The following is a 25472-nucleotide window of genomic DNA, read 5'->3' on the forward strand; positions in this document are numbered from 1 at the left end:
TCAAAAAAAGAAAAGAAAACATATATAAAGTTATTTTTAACTGCAAAGCATTCCATGATAAAGTAACCATAATAAGATAAAGTAACATTATCATATTTTTCAGTTATTGGCTATGATAATTAAAATTAACTTACCAAATATTTTATTTTAAAAATTTCCAGAGCAACTAACATTCCTTACGTGCACTGTCTTGCTATCTGTCTTGCTAAAGTTTACATAGAAAACATTCCTGATGTTGAGGACACATTTGTTTTGGAAAGTTTGTGCCTACAGGAAAATTGGCACAGAATACATTTGGCATGACTACGACTTCTGCACACTGTCAGCCAAATTTGGGGATTAATCACAATAAGAAATTGTGAGTCTTAGAAGAAGTATTTAAAGAAAAACTATAGAGAATGCAAGAAATTGCTGCCTCTAAACACATACATTGAACTGATGACAAATTCCTGATTTTGATTTTATAGTGGAATTGTGAACGGACTATGATGGAAAACTGGGTGAAGGGTGGTAATTCCTTCAAAATAAAAGAGTAAAAAAAATTTTGCTGCCTCAATAAGGATAAAGTCTGTAGCAAAAAGAGTAAGAATTGTGATCCAAATCACTGAAATCAACTAATGTGAAAGTAGAGCTAGGGAGGTTGTTCAACTTTGAGAGGACTTGCACTGCCTTCAGGGTAAACTTGAGAGAGGGGCTAAGTGGTGAGGTGAGGTGTGGTTTGCAGGTTTGCAAGCTCCATGTGGCTCTCACTTAAGCTGTGATTTTCAAGGGGGCATTACCAAATGGGTTTTCTAAGAAAGATAGTCAAATAGCACAGACTGACTGGCTAACAAGGGATAGAGAATTGGGTGGAGCACTGATATAAACACCCTTCTCCCTGGAATGAGGAGGAGGAGTAGAATAACGACAACAACAACAACATAGATAACAAGTTGAACATTTTCAATATTCAGTCTTCTGGCAACCACTGAGGTAGCAGCAAAAACTAAGCACTTTCCACAGTGAAAATCTTCAAGAACTTGCTTTAGTTGTCTGTGTCAGATCACCATGAGTCTTGTAGTTGCTCTTCTTTCCTGGAAAAGAAAAGTTGCAATAAAATCAGCTTTTTTCATAGTTTCAACAAAAGACCATTATTTTTCATCATCGTTGTTTCACGGAATTTCAATAAGTTTTTCTCTTTTTTAGCACTGGTCAACTCAGAGTATGATTTTCTGAGCATTTTTATATGCTCCACCAACTTGCAGAGCAACAAAAAAAGTTTCACTTTAAGAATTCCCCAGCCAAGTCTTTAATTCCCTCTCAAAGAGTAGCACTGGACATAAAAGTTTGATGTTGTTACTTCGATGGTATTCCTAAGCAGGAAATTAGCTGCTTCTATTCTGGTCCAAAATCCATATCCATTATGCTGTCAGCTTCATTTGAAACAAATATTTGAGTTGCCTGAGACCAATATTTTCTTTATCTATGATTTGTATTATTCTTCCACAAGTAGCAAATGATACATTATAGCCTTGTAATGTCTGTGTGATAAAGGAAGGGAATACCATTTTTGGTTCAGACACTGTGTTAGGCAACTTACACACTTCTTTGGTTTTACTCTAACACATTTTTACAGACAAGGATTATTATGTTTACTTTGCATTAATTAAATAGACGTTCAAAGGTTAGATGGTTACTCTCACAAGTAGCAGAGACAAGAACCCAACTAAAATTCACGTTCTTTTCATTGAACAAATTCTTCTCTTTATTTGCTAGAGTTGTTTAGCAGTTCAATGACTTGCCAGAAATATTTTTTGGCTAGACAGAGAGATGAAAGGATGACTAAATAAAACCATCCGATGCTTTATGGACAATACCAATCTGAGACATAGAAATGATAATAGAAATCCTTATAAAATTTATCAGCATTTCTGAGAAGCCCTTTCTCTTCTGCCAAAGAAAGATTGCTCCAATTTTTCTTTGAAGTGAAAAAAGAAACAATGTGCTCTAGTGTATCCAAAATCAGAATGAAATTCAGCCAAAGTTGAAAAATAGGTGGAGTGATACTTGGGGACTCTTCCATCTCCACACAGAGGTTACAGCTTGGCACTATCCATGTAGTCATCTGCTGGCTTGATTCTGAGCCAACTTCTAGAATTATCTCCCTTTTCCTTGGTTTTACAGTTTTAGCTGCTGGTCATGGAGAAAAATCAATATCAGAGGAGAATTCTCTTGAGGAAGTTTTGCATGTAGAACTTTGAGCCAACCAAATGAATTGAGTTCAAAAAACTCTTCATTAGTTTTGTCACTTGAAGTAAGCCATTTCCAAAAATTCCAAATTTCCTCACATGGTTGAAATGAGGCATAAAGGTAATGTAGACAAAAGGCTAAACTTACAGTAAGTGCCCATCAAGATGTAGCTACTACTAGTAGTAGTATAGCTGAATTTTTGATGTATAGGACATCTGTACTTTTTCCACCTCCACATTTTAAAAGATATATATTTAGAGGTTTGTGATTTTATTTGCCTTGTAAACCTCATAAGAGCCTAATATATATATATATTAAATTAATTTAATCATATTTATTAAAGAGAAAACTATGTAATTTTTGAATTATCCTAGCACTTGGGCTTACCTTACCTTACTTTGAAGTTTTACCTTAGTTTATTCCCTTTTGGAGATTTTTAATTCTGAAGTATACAGTGGATGTCAGTGTTGTGGACACTGGGATTCTGTATATGTATAGGACACTGTCTGTGTACCATCTTCTCCACCCACCTAATTTGGAAACAAAGGGGAAGTTTTTATGAAAGTGTTGAAAAATAATTCTTTATGGATCTCTCATGTTTCTGCACAGTTTGCAAGCAGCCCTTTGGTTGTGGTTTATTTTTTCATAATTATTTATAGAGGAATGAAAGAAGAAAGAGCTACCCTCTCTTTGCAGAACAAAGGGTAGATTTGTTTACTGTCCAGCCTGATAAAGATAATATTCCCCTTTGGGGCAAAGGTTTGCAAGTTTGCTCGCAGCCTATTGCACCAGGTTCAGGTTCCCTAAACTCAGGATACTGCATGCTCTGCCTCCAGTTGGACCCTTCTTCTACAATACCATAGAACTTAAGGAGAGGCAATGCAAACATAAAGCTCATGTTATTTGCTGAGAGTAATAAAGCCCGTTGCTTCTAATTCAGGAGTCTCTTATCTTTTGCAAAGATGAAACTGTGACAGGTTAAACTTGTGAGGTTGTGAGTAGGTAAAAAATTCTACACTCTTCACAGTTTTGACAAAGAGCACGTAAAAACACTGAAATGTGCTATTGACATCCCAGAAGATCCAGGAAACTTTTCTGATTGGGGAGCGCAGGTAGCTTAGGGAAATTTGTTGCAGAAAAGGTAATTTTTCAACTGGGTCTTGAAGGATGAGTAGAAGTGGGTCCAATGGAGAAGGCTGAGATGTGTTCCAAACAGAAGAAAGGAAGTATAGATGTGCACGTTTGTGAAAAATTGAAATGTTGGAGCCTGGATTGCAAGAGGATGGGCATGACAAGAGATAAAATTAAAAAAATAGTTTGGAAATATTTTGAGAAAAGAAAATTGATTTCTGGATTTGTTACTCTACTATTCTCACACAAATTGTCTCATTTTACTAGACAGCAACTTTCTTAGGTACATATTATTAGTCTGTTTGAAGAAACTAAGGTTTACAGAGTTTAAATAACTTCTCTAAAATTAAGTAGCTAATAAGTACTGGAAAAATAATGTAAAACTAATGTTCTTTCCATATCATCTTTCAGCCACTAAGTGAGTTTTTTATTTGTATTCTGTAATTAACATTAGAAACCATCTCTTTTGTTTTTTATTTTTCTTTTTTCCTTTTGGTTAAGATGTCCTAATCAAGTGTGTTGTAGAGGGACAATTTGGTAGCAGTACAACGTATTGGAAAGGGTTAGTCTGGCAAGAGTCAGAAGAGTTATGAGATGTAACAATATACATGAGAATTATTATTATTATTATTATTATTATTATTATTGGAGTCTCACTCTGTCGCCCAGGCTGGAGTTCAGTGGCACGTTCATGGCCACCGCAGTCTTGACCTGCTAGGCTCAGGCGATCCTTCCGCCTCAACCTTCCAAGTAGCCAGAACTACAGGCATGTGCTACCACACCCAGCTAATTTTTTGATTTATTATAGAGATGAGGACTACCCAAGTTGTCCAGGCTGGTCTCAAACCCCTGAGCTCAGGCAATCCTCTTGCATTGGCCTCCCAAAGTGCTAGGATTACAGGCTTGAGCCACTGTGCCCAGCCCTCTTGAATATTATTAAGGGACCTGGAGCCAGGTAATGGCAATTGTGATGAAGAAGACAGAATAATCAGTAGAGATTGGAAGAATAATATATTTCAGAGGTGAAATGGTTTCTTTCAAAAAGGCACAGAGGCTTCTAGCTTAGATGACTTGGTTATTTCACTAGCTGAAGTAGATAATTTTGGAGTAGGAGACACAATGAGGGATAACATTATTAAGTTTATCAAAAAGCAACAGGAGCTGGAGAGGATGGAAAGAAAAAGAACAGTTCTTCACTGTTGGTGGGAGTGTAAACTAGTACAACCTCTGTGAAAAACAGTGTGGTGATTCCTACAAGTTCTAAAAATTGACCTTCCATATAGCCCAGCAATCCCCCTTCTGGAAATATGCCCAGAGGAACTCAAATCACTCTGTGAAAAAGACACCTGCACATGCATGTTTATTGCAGCATTTTTTTTAATCAATATTTTTTATTATGATTTTGTGGGGTACAGTTAGGGGTTAGATGTACAATTACATTTCATTCAGGCACCCTGTTGATAAGAAGTGTTTCCCCATCCCCAGACAGATATTTGCAACTGTTAATCCCATCCCCCCCCATAGTTTCCCAGTACTGTCAGTCATTTACTTATAGTATTACATTGGATGTTCAAGGTCCATTATATGAGTGAGAACATGTGATACTCAGATCTTTGTTTCTGTGAGAGATCACTCAGTATTATAGACTCTAGTTCCACCCAGGTTGCTGCGAAATTCATGATGTTGTTCTTTTTTATGGCTGCATAGTATTCCATCGTGTATGTGTACTACATTTTTTTAATCCAGTCCTCTTTTGATGTTGCTTCCAGGTTCTTGCTATTGTGAACAATACTGCAATAAACATACGTGTGCAGGTATCTTTTTGATAGAGTGATTTGAGTTCTTCAGGGTATAATCCCAGTAGGGGGATTGTGGGGTCATATGGAAAGTCGATTTTTAGAGCTTTTAGGAATCGCCACACTGCTTTCCACAGAGGTTGCACTAGTTTACACTCCCACCAACAGTGTAAAAGTGTTCCCTTTTCACCACACCCTCTCCATCAGCTGTTATTTTTTGAGTTGTTGATAATTGCCATTCTGACTGGAGTTAGGTGATATCTCAGTGTGGTTTTGATTTGCATCTCCCTGATGATTAGTGAGGTTGAGCATTTCTTCATGTGTCTGTTGGCTGCTCGGATGTCTTCTTTTGTGAAGTGTCTGTTCATATCTTTTGCCCATTTTATAATGGGGTTGTTTGTTTTTTTCTTTTCAGCACATTCGAGTTCCTTGTAGATCCAGGATGTTAAGCCTTTGTCAGACTAGGTGTTGGCAAATACTTTTTCCCAGTCTGTGGGCTGTCTCCCTGCTCTCTTGATGGTTTCTTTGGCTTTGCAGAAGCCTGTCAGTTTAATAAGGTCCCACTTGTCTATCTTCTCTCTTATGACCTGTGGTTTTCAGGTTTTGTTCAGGAATTTGATGCCAGTTCCGATTTTCATGAGGGTATTTCCTTCATTCTCTAAGGTTCTTATGGTTTGAGGTTTTACATTTAGGTCTCTGAACCATTTGGAGTTAACCTTTGTGCATGGGGATAGATAGGGATCCTGTTTCAATCTTTTGCATGTGGTCAGCCAGTTTTACCAGCACCATTTACTGAATAGGTTCTCCTCTCCCCAGTGGTAGGTGGTGGGGGATTTGTCAAAGATGAGTTGGTTGAGAAATTGAGGTTATGCTCCTAGAATCTCAATTCTGTTCCATTGATCTATATGCCTGTTCCTGTGCCAATACCAAGCTGTTTTGATGATTGTAGCTTTATAGTAAAGTTTGAAGTCTGGTAATGTGATACCACCTGCTTTGTTTTCTTTGCTGAGGATTGTTCTGGCTATTCTTGGACGTTTGTGTTTCCATATGAATTCCTGTGTTGTTTTCTCCAGGTCCGAGAAGAATGTTGCTCATAATTTAATGGGTATTGCATTGAATTTGTAGATTGCCTTAGGTAAGATGGACATCTTCACAATGTTAATTCTTCCAATCCATGAGCATGGGATATTTTTCCACTTGTTGGTGTCATCTTTGATTTCTTTGAGCAGTGTTTTGCAATTTTCATTGTAACAGTCTTTCACATCTCTGATTAGGAAGATACCAAGGTATTTCATTTTTTTGTGGCTATTGTGAATGGAATTGTGGTTTTTATTTGGGTTTCTGCTTGTTTATTATTGGTGTAAAGAAATGCGATTGTCTTTTGTACATTTATTTTGTATCCTGAGACTTTGCCAAAGGCCTTTATCAATATAAGGACGTTTTTGACAGATTCTCTTGGGTTTTCAAGTACACAATCATATCATGTGCAAAGAGAGATAATTTGACTTCCTCTTTTCCTATTTGGATATCCCTGATTGCCTCCTCTTCTCTGATTGCTCTAGCCAGGACTTCCAATACTATGTTGAACAGGAGGGGTGAGAGTGGGCATCATTGTCTAGTTCCAGTTTTCAGGGGAATTGGTTCCAATTTTTGTCCATTTAGGAGTATGCTGGCTATGGGTTTCTCGTAGATGGCTTTTACTATTTTGAGGTATGTGCCCCATATGCCTAGATGTTCAAGGGTTTTTATCAAGAAGGGGCGCTGGATTTTATCAAAAGTTTTTTCTGCATCTAATGATATGATCATGTGGTTTTTGTTTTGACATCTGTTGATGAATTTAATTACAGTTATGGTTTTACGAATGTTGAGCCAGCCTTGCATCCCAGGAATGAAGCCTACTTGGCCATGATGGATGATTTTTGAGATGTATTGCTGAATCTGGTTTGCTAGGATCTTTTTGAGAATTTTAGCATCTATGTTCATCAAAGATATTGACCTGTAGTTCTCTTTCTGTTGGATCTTTACCTGGCTTGGGTTGGATCTTTACCTGGCTTGGGTATCAATGTGATGTCGGCTTCGTAAAATGATTTGGGGTGAGTTCCATCTTTTTCAATCACCTGGAATACCTTCAGTAGGATTGGTATCAGCTCCTCCTTAAATGTCTTGTAGAATTCTGCTAGAAAGCCATCTGGACCAGGGCTTTTTTCTTGTAGGAAGTTTTCTTGTTATGTAGTCGATTTCTTTGATTTTTATTGGTCTATTTAGGGTCTCAATTTCTTCTTGTTCCAACCTAGGTAGGTTGTGTGATGTCAGAAAGTCCTCCATTTCTTTAAGGTTTTTAAGTTTGTTTCCATACAAGTGTAGGTAGTAGTCTCTAATGGTCTTTTGTATTTCTTCAGGGTCAGATGTTTTGATAGTCATATTCTTTTAATTTAATAGGCTATTTCTGTGAATAATATATAGCAGGAATCCTCATTTTCCATAAAAATATTATTGCAGTATATTTTATTGCAACAGTATCTATGTCATTGACCAAAATTTTTTTTTTAAAGAAAGCAGGATTTATTGAGAGGACAGAAAAGCTCCCACAGTGGGAGAGGACCCGAAGGGGTTGCCCCAAATTCTTTTATGTGTATATATATATATATATTTAAGTCTTCCTTGTCAACTGTCTGTTCTATTCTATTTGTTTACTCTGCATCAATAATAACTATTTAAATTAATATAATTTAGTGGTAGATCTTGGTATTCAATGGAATGCATTCATTTCCTATGCTGTTCTTCCCAGAATTGTCTTGAGTTTTTAAGGATGCTTAAATCTTCCCATACTACATTTAAGGTCATCTTATATTCCACAAAAAAATAAGATTCAATTAACATTATTTGAGTAAAATTTGATGAGTATTTATATCTGCAATATTGAGCTTTCCCATTTATACAGCATATACTTATCCATTTATTTAGGTCTTTTAAGATATCATATAATAAGTTTTTAGAATTTTCTCCATAAAGGATTTGCTTCACTCATCTTTGGTTAGATTTATTTAATACATGTGATACATTTGACTTAAAAGTATATACTATCTAATTGTTAGTGCATAAGAATTTGTTTTTGTACATTGACCTGGTGTATAGAAACATTACTGAACTCAGCTGGCCCTTCATATCTGCTGGTTGTACATCTGTAGATTCAATCAACCATGGATGGAAAATATTGTATAGACTTTTTTCTTGTCATTATTCCCTAAGCAAAACTGTATAACAGCTATTTACATAGAATTTACATTGTATGAGGTATTACAAGTAACCTAGAGATGATTTAAAGATTATGGGAGAATGTGTTTAAGCTATTTGCAAGTACTATACTATTTTATATAAAGTAGTTGAGCATCTATTGATTTTGGTATTCATTTTGTGTGTATGGTGCGGGGGGAGGGTCCTGGAACCAATTCTTCATGGATACAGAGGAATGATTGCACCTCTAATTTTAATAGTTTGTCTTAGATTATTTTCTGAGACAAATTCTTATCTGTTTTTAATCATCTTACTATGTCTTTATTGAGTCTTTTATAGTTCTTCAGCAGTTTTCAGAGAGAACATTAACATTATACAGAGGTAATATATTTTTCGTCTACTTCATACTTACTTTTACAATTTGTATTCTTCATCTTCCTTTTATTTGGCATGCCCTTTGTCCTCCCTTTTTTTCCCTGCTGGTTCTTTCCTCATTAGGACTCACATTAGAATGGCATCTATTCCTAGTGGATTATTTACCTATGAAGGATAGTGTGGAGGAAGAGCTAGAGGACCATGGGGAGCCAACATGCTTGAATTTCATTTGAACTTACATCTAGACAATAACATTCTATGGATATATCTCTCAAAAGTTCACAAATTCTGTTATTTGCATTTATTTTCAAAATCATCAGTTAAATAACTCCATTTGTATCCTCTAATTTTCCTCACTAAAAATCTATTTTTTGCAAATATCACATCTACACTATCTACATATATTTTCACCTTGTATCATTCTTTGGAATCAAATAGTAGGACTCAACAATTCATTTACAGGTTTCCTACTTATACAGATCTTGACTTTCTAAACAAGAGGCTATTGGTTCAGCCCCTCAGAATATACAATTTATTTTCAGAGGATTCTGTATCCTGCCTGAGATCTAAAGAGATTAAGATACCTTGTTTATTCTCTTCCAATTGTTTCTGCTGTCAACAGCTTTTCTTCATAGCTTTTTGATTTTGAAAACTTCATTTACGTAACAGGGATTTTTTTTCAATTTTTATTCTAGTGGTTTTTATTAGTATTTAGAGAGGATGCTAAGGTGATAATTTCATTAATACTTAATTGTTAACTAGATGTTAAAAGTTATAAGTAATTACAAATTAATATTGTATATATATTCTATATAATGTGCTATTTTAGGAATATCTTTTCTTATAACATTAATTAAATACTAAAACATGCTTCGTTGTTCATAATAATGAAGTTCTTATTTTTTTCTCTGTGTTTATTTTTTCTTTCTTTTTCTTTTTTTCTTAGAGACAGGGTCCTCTTGTTTTGTTGCTCACGCTGAAGTACAGTAGTGTGATTCAGATTCATGGCAGACTGGAATTCCTGGACTCACATGATCCTCCCGTGTCAGTCTCCCAAGTATCTGGGACTATAGGCACAAACTACTACACCTTGCTAATTTTTTAATAAAATTTTTAGTAGAGCCAGAGCTTCACTATGTTGCCTAGGCTAGTCTAAAACTCCTGATTTCAAATAATCCTCCTGCTTTGGCCTCCCAAATTTCTGGAATTACAGACGTGAGCCACCTCACTTGGTCCAACCCTATTTTGATATTGAATGATTTTGGGGGAGTTATATTAAAATGCATAGTCATTAATTCTGTGTATGAATGTATAATGCCCTTGTCCCCACACAATACATATAACTTACCTTTTATAACTTTTGGAATATATGAATATTAAAAAGTTTGGAGATAAGGCGTTAATCTAGTAAAAATAAAAAAGTTCTCTTATAGTTTGTAAATACTTTTCAGAAATCCCTGTCTTGCTCAGATTTTTTCTGACAAGAGATAATTGCTCTTTACTCATATTAATTTAGAGAGTCATTAAAAGATTCAAAATTGCCGGGCTCAGTGGCTCAGCCTGTAATCCCGCACCTTTGGGAGGCTGAGGAGAGTGGATTGCCTGAGCCCGTGGGCTCGAGACCCACCTGGGCAACTTGGCGAGACCTCATCTCTGCAATAAATCAAAAAAATTAGCCGGGCGTGGTAGCACGTGCCTGTAGTTCCTGCTACTTGGAAGGCTGAGGCAGAAGGAGCGCCGGAGCCCAGCAGGTCGAGGCTGTGGTGGCCGGGAGCGGCCACTGCACTCCAGTCTGGGCGACAGAGTGAGACTCCAACTCAAAAAAAAAAAAAAAAAAGATTCAAAATGTTTAATTTACCAACATTCCTATTGATTAGGTTCAGTAAATAATGTTGATGACTTTCTTTAGAACTTGAATTTCAATTCCTTTTTAAACTTTATGTTGAAAATCATTAACCTATCTGACCCCAGGGAAGATTAGGATTAGTCTCAACCTGATTCAGCTATTCAAAGGGAGAGTTGATGGGCCTGCCTCTCTATCACAATGTGTTTGTTGGTATGGAGACAACTTGATAGTACTTTTATTTCCCCATGCCTTTTATGGAGACTTGTTTACTGACAGGTAGAAGGACCACAGTGATGTGACATATTCAATAATCTGTGTAGCTAAAATATGTATTATGATCTTTTATATTAATTCCTCAACTTATAGAAAAATGCACCTTTATCAACAATCCTAGAGTGAAATATATACCCTTGCTTTACTGTATCTTACATCCCTTCTTCTCACGTATGAAGATAGTTTAGCTCTGCCCTGACCCCTCCCCATGGATGTGAATACCTTTGTTAGTGCCTTTACTTGCTATCATTATTTTCTTTCAACACAAGTCTTGAAATGTTTTTGTTCTGTATTGTTTTCATCCTCAGTGGCAAGCACACTTGCCCTATTTTTCTGAACATCTACTATATCCTGTTCTCTTCTATTCCTGTTTTATATGGAAATTCAAGTACTGTGTATCCCTGTATGAAATTTCTGGTTGGGGAAAAGACTCAGGTGGTTGTGTGAGGTGTTACTTGATCCCATTTTAACACCGAGCTTGTGGTATTCCTAAAACACTCAAGGATTTCATTACATTTGCCACCTTGTGAGTCCTGTACTCTGTGATCTTCTTCATTTTAAGTCATAGTCACTCACTCTTTCATACAGCATATCTTTGTTTGTAAGTCAGTCCCAGTAGGGAATTATAATGATAGCTTACAATTACTGAGATATTTACTAGCCATCAAGAACTCTTGCTAAGTGCTTTACATTCATTCTTTCAATTGGGCAACACAAAAAATTTATAGCATACATATACAACTTATTTTCATTTTATCAATGAAGTAACTAGGGCTGAAAGAGGTAAAATAATACGGATAGTAAACAGTAGATTTTATTTTTATTTTTTTTTATTTATTTATTTTTTTGAGTTGGAGTCTCACTCTGTCGCCCAGACTGGAGTGCAGTGGCCGCTCCCGGCCACTGCAGCCTTGACCTGCTGGTCTCCGGCAATCCTTCTGCCTCAGCCTTCCGAGTAGCGGGAATTACAGGTAAACGCTACCACGCCCAGCTAATTTTTTGATTTATTGTAGAGATGAGGTCTCTCCTGCTCAGGCGGGTCTCGAACCCGCGGGCTCAGGCAATCCACTCACCTCAGCCTCCCAAAGGCGTGGGATTACAGGCTGAGACACTGAGCATGGCTAACAATAGATTTTAAATATCTACCTTGTTCGGTCAGCCTTAACAGGATAATGTTTCTATTTTACTATCTGTTTCAATATGAGGGGAAATGCTTAAAAGCAAGACGAGGAAAAAAATGCTCAAAAAATCCCACATACTTCAATAATGTGATTGATCACTAGGGTGAAGTATTCAGTCTAATAATTTAAAGGAACACATTTTATTAAATCGTTATTGCAGGTTTTGATATATTCATATTACTGCATACTGTACTCAATAATATATAACCCACTCACTCCTATTGTTACAAGGCAGCAGCAAATTGTCAATGATTCAAATAATACATGCTTGGCAAGAAATAAGGAATGCATAATGTAAACCATCACAGATGTTGTAATTGTGAGTAAAATTTTAAGAGCAAAATAGTCATTTTAATATTTTCCTCTTACTCTATTACTGTAAAACGTTAGTAAAACCTGTATCGTACATTGAGTAAGATAAAATTGCTGTGTTTCCAGTTGTGTATTCCTTTTTTGGTCCTTTCTGATTTTTTTTAAACTTTCTTGTTATTCTCGTATTACTGAGTAAGTTAGTATTGCCATGGTTCAAGTTACAGCTTCCTTTTTGTCATTTCTGATCTGTTTTGCTTTCTTTCACACACTATTCCTATGAGTAAGTGAACATTTTATAAGCTACTGGTTTTTCCCCCCCCTTTGGTCCTTTCTATGTGTTTTACTTTTCTATTAGCATTCACAGTAATCCAGAGGAAAGTAATAATAATTTGAAAGGCATTGAAATATGGAGAATTATGTATTTTATTCCACTTCATTCCAAAATAGATTTAAAGTGGACTTCAGAAATATGTGCAGAGCAACACAACAACAACAAATAGGTCAAAAGAAACTGAGGAGAATGCAATAAAGAGAAAAAAAGGTGAAAAATAGAAGAAGAAGGACAAAAGATGTAGAAGATAGGATACAAAGTTTTCATATATAAGTTTAACTGAAATCCAAGAAGTGTGGGGAACTGGCAATATTTAAAAAGATAATGACTGATAATTCCCTAGAATTGATGGAAAATATCAATATGCACATTCAAAGAGGCCAAAAAATTCAAAGCATAAAACATAAAAGTAAATCCACAAATTCACATATAAACAAATTCACACCTAGAAATATAATGGTAAAATTGCTGAAAACCAAAGACAAAAAGAAATATCTTAAAATCAGCCACAGAAATAAGATAGGTTGCCTTCAAAAAAATAAATGTAACCCTAAAAGTTACAGTGGAAGTCAGGAGATGGAATAATGTAATCAATAATATAATTAAGGAAAGAAATAAATGTAAATCTAGAATTCTATACATAGTCAAAACAAACAAATGAAAAATCCCACAAACAAACCAGAAGAGGTTCAAGGAATAATAATAACAACCAAAAATCAATTTTTGAAAAACTGAGTTTGCTACCATATGATTTTTCACAATAGAAAATTATGAAATATCTAAAAGGTGTACTTTAAGCAAAAGAAATATAGTTCTATCTAGAAGATCTGGAATCAGAAAAAAAAAACATTGTGGTAAATATACAAAAAAAAATGCTATAGCATTATAATTGTAATATATAACAGTGTTTAAAATACAGAGTGAATTTTATTATCATATAAGGGAATAAGTGGGACAAATGAAGTTAAAGAAGTCTAAGGTCATTGTATTTTCTAGGAAAAAGGTAAAATAACTGATTTTAATAAGTTAATTAAATAGACTTTAATAAGTTAAATGTGAATGTTTTTCTTTGTAATCACTGAAAGAAAATAGAATATACAACTTACAAGCTAGTAGGCACTAATAATAATATAGAAATAATCAAAAAGAAAGAAAAGACAACAAAAAGAAAGAATACAAGTTTAATATACATAAAGCAAAAGATAAAATGGTACATTAAAACCTAAACATATTAGTATTGCATTTAATGTAAATGAATGAAATGTTTGAGTTATAAGACAAATATGTAAAAATAAGCTAAAAAAAGCCAAAATAAAACACATTTATATCATTTACTTTAAATACATACAATTCATAACAATAAAGTAGAAAGATGCAAAAAGAATAATTACAATAAGAAGCATAAGTAGCTATTTTGATACTTCATAAAATAAGCTTTAAGGCAAAAAACATTGTGTTAAAGAAAAACCCTTTATAATATTAAAAGAATTAGTTTAACAGAGAGGCAAAGTCTATATGTACTTAAAAACATAGCCTCAATGCATTTAAAACAAAAATTAAGAGTCCTACAAAGAGAAATATTGAAATCCATAGTTATCATAGGCTATTTTGACAAAGCTCTCTTAGTATCCAGGAGGATAAACAAACAAACAAACAAACAAAAAAAACAGTAAATGTAAAAAATATTTAAACAATATGGTTAACAGACTTTTCTAAGTGGATACATAGTTGAACACTGCATTTACCAATTACACATTCTATTCAAATATACACAAAACTTTCACAAGAAGTTGGGCCAGGTGTAGTTGGTCACACTTGTAATCCAGCACTTTGGGAGACTGAGGTGGAAGGACTGCTTGAGCCTAAGAGTTTGAGAGCAGCCCTATAGTCCTAACTATTTGAGAGGCTGAGGCAGAGGGATTGCCTGAGCCCAAGAGGTTGAGGCTGCAGTAAACCGTGATCATGCCACTGCAATCCAGCCTGAACAACAAAGTGAGACCCTGACTTAAAAAAAATTTTTTTTGACCATGTACAGTCAAAAGCCTGAAATCATATGGGGTATATTCTATAAAACCAAAATAGAAATAAATATTAAAATGCTCACTAAAACATTGCTATCTATTTAAACATTACAAAATCACTACATAGATTTGATTTTAAAATACCGAGAAAAATAAAAACATACTTTTGATTTAATAAAAACTATTATATATCAACACATATAGGTGCTAGCTAAAGCAGCACTTACAATGATATGCATAGCCTTAAATATATGTGCTAGAAGAGATTGGAAATCAATGATTGATGCCTCCATCTGAAGAAATTAGAAAAGAAATTTTAAAAATAAAAAGCTAAAGATTTTGGTAACTGTGAAATAACTCATATTAGGCTAATCCTGACACTAGTAACATTTATGAACTACACACAACATTTAAAAGGCAACTACTGATAGCCCTGAAGTATGACCAAAACAAGAAAAAACCAGAGGGGCTCTGACAATTGAAAAAAGGTTACTATCCAGGATGAGATTCTAAAATATATAACTGTTTAACTTTGGGCACAAGGCTCTAAAGAACTCAAGCAGTCTTATTGGCATGATAGGTCAAAGGACGAAGTGGCTTAAAAGAGAAAGTAGGTCATTGATTTGCTAAGCTCTGGTCTAGTCATGTGACTCTTGGAGCTATGGCCACCATGTTTTCCTAAGCTTTGATCCCGTTCCTTTCTTTGGGGAGGTGACTCTCTTCTCTCTCTCTATCTCTCCAATTTACTTTCTAAATAAACTACATTTTCCAATTTTAAAAAAGTACAAATTTTGGGAAGAAGAAGTCCATAGATGAAGAAGCCCCAAATTCTGCATATCAACTCATTGAAAATTCTTGGATGATCCCTACAGTGTATAAACACTTTAGAGATTCAAGTAGCCCACCTCAAGACAAATAAAGACAATAGCCGAGAAGCACCAGAAATATTAAATATATGACTAAATATACTGTATTTTTATTTTAATCCATTTGAAAGATATGACTGTTGAAGGCAAACATTGTAACATTACATATTAGATAATGTATACATACTATATGGCAATAGTTTAACACATTTTATGTTAACAAGCAGAAGAATGGAAGAGGGAAAAGAGAAAATATTTGTTAATATATATACAATTATATTCACATTTCCATAAAAAATACTCAATACTTCTCAAGTCCTTGTTACTATAAATTCAGTTGATTATAATTCATTGCCTGGTGGGGTGATAGAAGCTTCATCTCTAAAGGGTAGTTCTATTAGCATTCATGGTGCTAATTGATGAGTGTTTTAAATTGTTCTCAATTTTATTACAAAACATGAAAATAATAAGGGCTCCAGATAAATTTATGCATTCAGACATACTTCTTGCTTTTGATGTATAATACCAACTTAATATCTTTTTTTGCAGTCAGACTCAATTACCCCAGTCAGTAAATAACCCCATCTTTACTCACTGGCTTACTAATTATGAATGGTCCAAATTGGTCAGGTGGCAATATCCTGTTTTAGTCAAATCAATAGTATGGTTCTTGGTGGAATCATTACTTCCTTGGGAAACAGGGGTTCCAAACAAGCAGAATCTAAAGCTGTCTGGGGACAGGAAACCACCCTAAAGTCTAGTCATTAACTCCAAGATTCTTAAATCCTGGTCGTGGGAAAAATGGTACAAAAATGGTTGCTAATTCAGAAAATACACTTTATTTTGGAGGATTATTACTCCAGCACCTCCAAGAATTTTCTCCAAGCATGACATCATAATTGAATTTTTAAAGTGGTATAGTATTTCACTGTTTTCTCAGATTATCTGCTTTAGAGAGACAAGCAGCATATGACAAGTTAATTCCATGAGCATGAGCCTGATTGCCATATTTAATTGCTGAAATATGAGCTCCATGATTAGAAGAAATTCTGTGTGTGATAACATGGCAGTAAATAAGATACTCTGTAAGACCATGGATGTTAGTTTTGTTAGAAAGAACTGGTCAGAGAAGGCAAATCACTTCCAGGGCAAATATTTATTCCAATGATAGCAAAGTGCTGCTCTTTTTATGATGGAAATGGTCCAATGTAATCAATCTACCACGGTTGGCTGACTGGTCACCCTGGTGAAGGGTACGATATCAAGAATTCATTGTTGGTCTCTGATGTTGAGAGATTAGGCACCTAGCAGCATCCATAGCCAAATCACTTTTGTGAGTAGAAAATCATTTGATGAGTACTTGCATGATTCCTAAGCTTGCCTACTTGACCAATTTATTTGTAAGCACATTTATCAAGGAAAGAGGCCTATTAGTAGTCACAGAATAAATCATTTCGTCCACTCGATTATTAGGATGAAACTTTGTTTAGATTACTACTTGGTGAGCATTCACATGAGACAAACATCTTCAAACTCTCAGCTCATTTGGAATTTTTTTTCCGCATAGCAATTCCTCAGATCTCCTCTTCGTCATTCATGCAGTCACACATCCTTGCAAATCTGATCTCCCAGCCAAACCATAAGCTACTGTTCATGAATCAGTGTAAAAGTACAATTCTGATCATCTCCCCTTTCAGATAAAATAGTAGGACTAGCTGCAGGGAGGGCTTCCCTCTAACATTCTTTCAGGACCATCCATGAATGAGGCCCATAGCTGCCCAGTTTCAGGAGATACTCCAGGTCCATCTGTAAACCTTTTCAGAAAATTTTCTTTCTCAGATCACAGAGAGCTCCTCATTTAGGCTATGGCTCCAGAGATGAACTCATGGCCAGGCCCGGCTTTAGCGGCTCCCACAACCATTGTCTTTCCAGTGGAGCTCTGTGAGCCTGCCCTACGGACATCCTTCTCTCCCCTGCACGCTGACCAGCCCAACAAAGACTCTGCAAAGGCTCGCTCAGGTCTCCGCGCCCACCAGTGCCTGCCCTCTCCACTTGCCACTTCCAGGTCGCTTGAGAACCCCAAAGCCCAAAGCCATCGCCTCCATATATGTGGACCCCCCCAGAGCCAACGCCTTGCAGATGCTTGGAGGTGCAGGGGCCTGGTCTCTTCCAGGCACAAGATGGCAGCCATACAGCCGCCTGTTGGGGATCATTTTGGCCGGGCACTCATAAGTCATCCCCAGGATGGGCAGTTAAAGTGGGCCTCATCCTGCTGTGAAGGTCCCTGATTAACCTGTGTGAGTGTGCTTAGCTCCAAGGATGCCCTGGACCCTCTCTAGGGTTGAGGCAGGTGGATCTGAGTCCTGATCCTACTGTCTCATTTGCCCAGAGTCCACACAGATCCAGCAAGTGGAAGGGCTGCGGGACTTCCTCTTCAGGGACTGGTATCATGTGACAGCATGGCCTTCCTTTTGATCGTATCCCCCCCACCCATGCTGTCGCCGTGGCTCCTTCAGGGCTGCATGTCCTGGAGACTGAGGGCATCAACCTGCAGCAAAACGTGCCTCCCTGGGTGCTGGGGCCCAGGCCCTCAGGGAGGCACATAGTCCCATGAAGCAGGGGCTTCTCTGATCATAGATGGGGAAACCCAGAATTGGAGTGGGCAGGCTGGTTCCCGGCCCCCAGTGGGTTAGTAAGTAAGGACACAGATCGGCTGCATTACAGAGCCAGGCTAGAGTAAGAGAGCTTTGTACATGCTGTGGGCCAGGCCCCGTGCAAGACACCCTCACTGTGTCATCCTGTCCAGGCCCACAGCCCCATTTACAGGCTCGGTTGTTTCCTGTTTGCAAGTGAGGCCCAGGTCACTCAGCCACAAAGGGACCCCACATGCGACCGGGAATTGGAAACCTGAGACTGAGAAGATGACAGCTTTGCTGTGGGACCCTAAGACAGGACAATCACCAGGAAACAAGGGCTCCTACCTTGGGGAATGTTTAAGCAGTGAGGTCAGAAATACTGTTGTTGGTCAGTGCTGTAGACCAGAAGCAGGAGGGCAGCCCCTAGTGTTCCTAAGAGGGAGCTGGGAGTGGACCAGAGAGGGTCACCACTGAACTCCACAGCTTATGGCACCAGGGAAGACCCAGGCAGGGAGGAAAAAGAAATGGATATATAGAAAAGAGAAAAGTAGCAAGAGTGGATCCAGAGATATGAAGTATCGAGAACATAATTTTCTTTCTTCAATTTCTCTAGTGTATTTAGAAGTTATCGACCAATGCTACTATGCTCCTGTATAACAATAACGTCCTATATAACAATAATTCAGTTATCCAAAGCTGCAATCTATAGGTGAATATAGGAAACAATTTAAGTCACTATCTTATCACTGTATACCATGGGCCTTTAGGATTTTATTTACCATTAGCACTAGGACCATTACGGCTTTAAATTTGGGTGCGAGCATCATTTTCGGTAATTTATTTCCATATATGCCTTCTAGTTAGGGTTGTTCAAAGATAATTTTGCATAAAATTTGGAAAGAAGAATTGGAGCCGCAACCATTACTTTTTAAAGTTATCAGATCTGGCAGCTAGAAGTGCCAGACTCTTCAAATTCCCTTGCCAGCTCCAAATTGTTCAATCATGACAGCTATTTAGGCAGGAGGACAGTTCTTCAGGAGACAGGACAGTTGTTTAAAGAGTGTTCTCTGGCCCAGAAACAGTACCTTTGGCTTCTTGTTTCTCCTACTTTTCCTACAATTGCATTAGGGAATAAATCACTTATTCTGAGTATACGAGTGTTAACTCATTGTAGTTTTGCTTTGTGATGAGCCCTTCACTAATATAGAGAAAAGGTACAAATTAGAAATATCAGGAATAAGTGAAGATATAACACTGAAGATGTTGCAAACATTGAAAAGATAGTAAGGAGGCCGGGTGTGGTGGCTCACTTTGGGAGACCAAGGCAGGAGGATCGCTTGCACCTATGAGTTTGAACTCAGTCTGAGCAACATAGTAAGACCCCATCTTTATTAAAAGAAAAAAAAAAAAAGTAAGGAATTGTTAAGAACAACACTCTGCCCACATATTTGAAAACTTAGCTGAAATGGACAAATTCCCTGAAAACGTAACTGCTAAAATTGATATAATAAGTAATATACAACTTGAGTAGCCCTATAACAATTAAGGAAATTGAATTCAAAATCAATAACCTTACCCAGAAGTAACCTCCAGATTCAGATAGTTGTACTGGTGAACTCTGTCACATAACAACAATGTTACATAAATATTGAGGAACAAATAACAATCTTACTCAAACTCTCAGAAAATAGAGGTAGTTGCAAAACTTCCACATTTGATTTTACAATGTATATAGTAGAGGTACAATCACAACTTTACAGAAGAAAAAATATTAAAAAAGAACTTTTCCCCCTGGATTATTCAAGAGTAAGACACAGACCTGATGTCTCACTAACACTTCAGGCTATTGACCAAGAATGCTGACAATTAAAGGAGTCCTGATGCTAACGGGGTAATTGACATTGAAATGTTGACCCTAGCCAGGCTTGGTGGCTCAGCCTGTAATCCCATGCCTTTGGGAGGCTGAGGTGAGTGGATTGCCTGAGACCGCGGGTTTGAGACCCGCCTGGGCAGCGAGACCTCATCTCTACAATAAATCAAAAAATCAGCCGGGCGCGGTAGCGCATGCCTGTAATTCCGGCTACTTGGAAGGCTAAGGCAGAAGGATCGCTGAGCCCAGCAAGTCAAGGCTGCGGTGGCCGGGAGTGGCCACTGCACTCCAGTCTGGGCGATAGAGTGAGACTCCAACTCAAAAAAAAAAAAAAAAAGAAATGTTGACCCTAATGTAGGCTGCTTTAACACAACGAGAATGGGAAAGAACATGTTTGTGACCACATGGTGTACCTGGATTTTTTTTCATACTCCTCTGCCCAGTTTTGATGGTAAGTTCAAAAGCCTAAGAAGGATATCATGACAGGAAACTCAGACACCTCAATTAATAAGATGATTAAGGTGAACAAATATTTTTAAATGACTCAAAGAAACAGGATTTTAAATTTTCTTAAGTGAGAATTGCTATAGGCAGGAAATACGCATCAGTGAAAATCTTTTGCTAAATTTATAAATGAAAGAAACACCCACTTAAAAGAATCCACATAAATCTCATTCAAAATTGTCATCAGGAAGCATAGTCACCCCCTTGGGGTTAGTACTGGCCACACATCATTGGTCTTGATGTCCACGGATCTAAATCATAGTCTAATTTATATATTCATAAGGCCAAATTAAATGTCCTAATGAGACAATTTTTAAGCAGTAGTTTAATAAATTGTGCCTAAACCTTTATTTCTAGATATACTAGCATAATTATTCAATTCCTTAGTTTCATTAATTTAAAATCTTTTCTAAGTTTTTCTTCATATAGCATGCTATCCCATGCCAACTTACCCGAACCATTTATGACACATCTTAATTGTCCAAACACAGAATTGTTGAAGGGATTTCCTCACATGTAGCAACAGGTTTCGTATTCTAGATTATGTTTTTTGCATGAGAAAAATGTATATTCGTTGGCACTACTATGCTAAGTACCCATAAGATCAAAGTATTTATACCTTATAAGGTTAGATTACTAGTGATATATTTCATCACCATATTGGCAAGATTATAGAATGCTTCTCTAAGAAATTTTCTTTCAAAGGAAACTTGAAATACAGTTCTAAGCCATATCCTATCTGACAGTCTGACATCGCCAGAATTTCTTTACAGTCCAATTTTGACAACATCTGAAGTTCAATATGATGCACAGTAAATAAGGATAGTATTCTTGTAAGTGTTAGAGAAAAATAAGTTAGAATTCAATCACTATCACTAAATGTGAAAAAAAACTCTCCCACAGTTCTGTATCTAGACTATTAAGACCTGTCATAAATTATTTAATAGATTGTTATAGTGTTTAGGTAAGATTGGTCAAACTCCAACTCCAGTTACTCCCTCATGGTTAGAAATAAAATGGTTCAGATGGAATCTTAGAACATTAAATGTAGGTATAAATTGCAATGTCTCTAAAAATTATTTTGTTTTAAAAATATGGAAGAAGCTCAATATGGTTAAATATGAAATTAAACGTATGATTCCTTAGTGGTATAATATCTTACAAGCCATTCTATTTTTTTATACAAAATGAAGTTCTTTTTGTAGTACAAATTATGTTGTAAACATAATGACAGAATGCCACAACTCAAATTAAAATCCTCAAATTAGTTCATTTAATAATTTTTTACCCAAATATTCTTCATTCTTGTAGCACTACGTTAGGTTCTGAGAGGGATAAGAAAAAATATATCTTTTACCTTCAGCACATCCATGATTTAACAGGCACATGTCACCTAAAATTTATCAATTGAAGGAACTTGTTATCTAAACAAACAAAATCGCTGTATTTCCAGTTGTCCCACTTCTGTCTATAACAGTCAATTTCAAATATCAGCGATTCCTTTGTTTTTCTTTCTGACAATATTTAGTTCAGCTTATATTTAATTTACATTTGTCTCTTTCCTCCTCCAGACTCTCTATCCTTCTCTTTCTACTCTTTCCAATGTTTGAAATATCCAATGTTTGATAAAACTTTCATTCTTAGACTTCCTCTCTTCAATTCCCTCTTGCCCAATCCACCAGATGAATTAAATGGCTTATTTCATTTTCTTAATTCATTGTTGGAACAACTCTGACTTGCCTATAATATTACCAGAATCTCAGTTTCTGCTCATTACCTCATCTCTCTCTCATTCCAAACACTTCCTGGGCTTCTCACTGTTCCTTTTACTCACTTGGCTATAGATATTTTGCTCATTCTGGTCTCAAGAACTCAAATTCCATGTCAACCTCTCTACAGCTATCTAAATCCTACCCATCTTTTAGAACACAACTGCAGTCTCATTCCTCATCTTACCTGATCTCTAAATCCATGTTGATTTTGTTCTTCTCTAACTCTATGTAATTTAAATTAACTCTCTATGTCTAGAAAATCTAGATTATAAACTATTTGTGTTGAGGGACTGACCCTAAGCACAAGTAGTTTATAATCTATAAATCTTAAAGTAAAATACCAAATTTTCATCATTCCGAGATAAGGATTAGATTTACATTTCTGTCTATTTTTAGAAAAATAGCCTGAATAAATATGCATAGCCTCAACTTCTTTATATAAGATTGAAATTGATTTCTGAGCATGTCAAATAATTCAGATACAGGAACAAGATGGTGATGGCATAGGTGGACTTGTGAGATTCTCCAAACATGAGTTCCCAAAAAGATTTTTACTTTTCTTCCCCCATCCCCCAGCCCACCACCAGCTGCGCTGGTCCAAGGCCTGGGGACCTTTGGTCCCATGCAGGACCGGATATTGTGGCCCCCTGCTGCTGCTGTTCCACTGCCTGCGTGGGAGTCTTGGGTGCCAGCTCCCTCCCTGGCTACATCGTCTCCCGCCCAGCACCCAGCACCAAGCTGCCGGTTACTCAGGGAGGCTCTGGGCAGCCACCCCTCAGAGACACCGATCCCATTCCTGGCTGAAGTACCCTGTGGGGGGCCAGGGCCACTCTCGCCACTCACCACCTGCCCTTTGGAGTTTTGGAGCTCTGGAGCTCTGAGCCCACCCTGGCTGAGGCACTCAGCATGTGACCCCAAGCTGGGGGACCCAGACAAGTGGAGAGAAATGGATCTGCAAAAACTGCCTCAGCCATTCTCTAGGCAGAGACTTCCATTGCCCTGCCCACCTATCAACAAACCCTACTTCAGTTCCTAAGGTAACGTCACGAAACAGGAGACAAAGCCCCACCCCTACACTGAAGCAGACAAAAGCAACCACCAGGCAGCTGACGAAAAAAAGACAAAAAAACCCAAACTGTGAGTAAATCTAGCTGCCTGCAATGAAAAACAAAGAGGAGAGGCTGGAGATCAGAGCTGAAGTGACTTTAGTCTGATCGCTTATTTTAACTTATGATTTTATCATTTTGACTGTTTTGATCATGTTTATTGTTCGCCTTCTGACTTACACTGTTTCTTGATTTTATTGTTCTGTCTCTGTGTAACTATCAGTATTCTTTAGGGAATCTTTCTTACGTGTCTTTTTTCACTTATTTCTGGCCTTGTGTCTCTTTCTCACCTGATAGTTGGTATGTATGTCTGTTTTCCCTCTCGCTCTTCTCTCTTCCTAACTTCCTATTGACCCCCTCTTTCTCCATTATTTTCCTCTTTTATACTCCCCTTTTTAATCTAGGGACCAAGACTACATACTGCTGAATGGACAGATTGTAAGGCAGAGGGAAATAGGTTCCAGTGTGCTCATACACCTGTTCATGGATGCTAGCATCAGCACATACATTCTGAACCACAGTTTCCCCCTCAATTAAACTTCAAAACTGCAAAAAGTACAAATTGCAGCCTATACTCCAACCTCAGAAGTGAACAAAGCCAGAAGACCCTCATAAGGAAGAACATGATATTGCAGAAGTGAAACAAAAGCAACCCCACCTTCCCTCAAAAACAGAATTAAAGAAGGGGAGGGAAAGGGGGAGAGAGAGAAAAAAATCTACACAAATTAAGAAAAACCAAAAGAAGAGTGTGTGTCTCTCCCAGACCCTTGGGAGGGCAGACACTGAGAAAACTGACTTTGGAATGCAAACAATGAAGAGCCCCCAGAATGTAGGGTCTCAAACTACAAACCTAGATATCAAGACATTAATGGAGAGGTTAAAAAAAATTGAGGAGACACAAGAAGAATCTAGGAAGGAGCTGATATCTGAGATAACAGTAATAAAGAATATTGTGAATGAAATAAATAACAAACTGATAAGCATGGAAAGCAGAATTACCCAAGCAGAAGAAAGAATCTCAGAGCTTAAGGACCAAAATATAGAACTAACCCAAACTCTTAAAAACACAGAAAATAAGCTAAAAAAGACAGAGCAAAACCTTCAAGAGATGAGTGATTACTTCAAGAGACCAAACCTAAGAGTAATTGGCCTTCCTGAGACAAAAAGAGAGACAGAGACCACACTGGAACAAATTTTCCATGAGATCATTCAAGAAAACCTCCTTTATCTAATCAGTGATGCAAAAATTCAAACACAAGATATTCGGAGAACCCTTGCAAGACAACAAATGAGAAGACCAACTCCTAGACACATAATAATTTACCTAAACAAAGTAGGCATAGAAGAAAAAATCCTAAAGGCAGCAAGAGAAAAAGGCCAGATCACATACCATGGAACCAGTCAGAATAGCAGCAGATTTATCTACAAAAACCCTGCAGGCTAGGAGAGCTTGGAGCCCTATCTTCAAAGTCCTAAAAGATAAACAATTTCAACCAAGAATAACCTACCCGGCCAAGCTAAGCTTCATCAGCAAGGGAGAATTAAAATCTTTCCCAGATATCCAATCCCTAAGAACTTATGCTGCCACCAAACCACCTCTACATGAAACACTTTAAAAAGTACTAAACACAGAAGAAAAGGAAAAAAGAACAACGTTCTTCACAAGAGTACAGGAAAAAGAATAAAAAACACATGAACCAACCCCAAAACCAAAAGAAGGACCAAAAAAAACCAACTGGAAGAACAACAACTCTATAAGAACTCTATGATAGGGATGAATTCTCACATTTCAATAATTAGCCTGAATGTGAATGGACTAAATGCACCACTGAAAAGACATAGGATGTCAAAATGGATAAAATATCACCAGGCAACAATATACTGCCTTCAACAGACCCATCTCACTAGAAAGGACATACACAGACTCAAAGTAAGAGGATGGGAAACAAATTTTCAGGTGAATGGAACACAAAAGAAAAAGAGGAGTCG

At 36.9% G+C, this 25472-nt stretch overlaps 1 long non-coding RNA gene across 1 annotated transcript in view; it reads right to left on the reverse strand.

Moving 5' to 3' along the window:
- Positions 1-974: 974 nt before the first annotated feature.
- The window catches only part of LOC103264713, a 38764-nt gene continuing 14266 nt past the window's right edge, over positions 975-25472 (reverse strand). The window contains exon 3 of the long non-coding RNA XR_504590.1: positions 975-1073. This is a non-coding gene — a long non-coding RNA (uncharacterized LOC103264713). The remainder of the gene's footprint in view (positions 1074-25472) is intronic.

Source organism: Carlito syrichta, unplaced genomic scaffold (assembly GCF_000164805.1).
Source record: "Carlito syrichta isolate Samal-C Ts95f unplaced genomic scaffold, Tarsius_syrichta-2.0.1 Scaffold305702, whole genome shotgun sequence".
In the NCBI taxonomy this organism is placed as follows: Eukaryota; Metazoa; Chordata; class Mammalia; order Primates; family Tarsiidae; genus Carlito; species Carlito syrichta.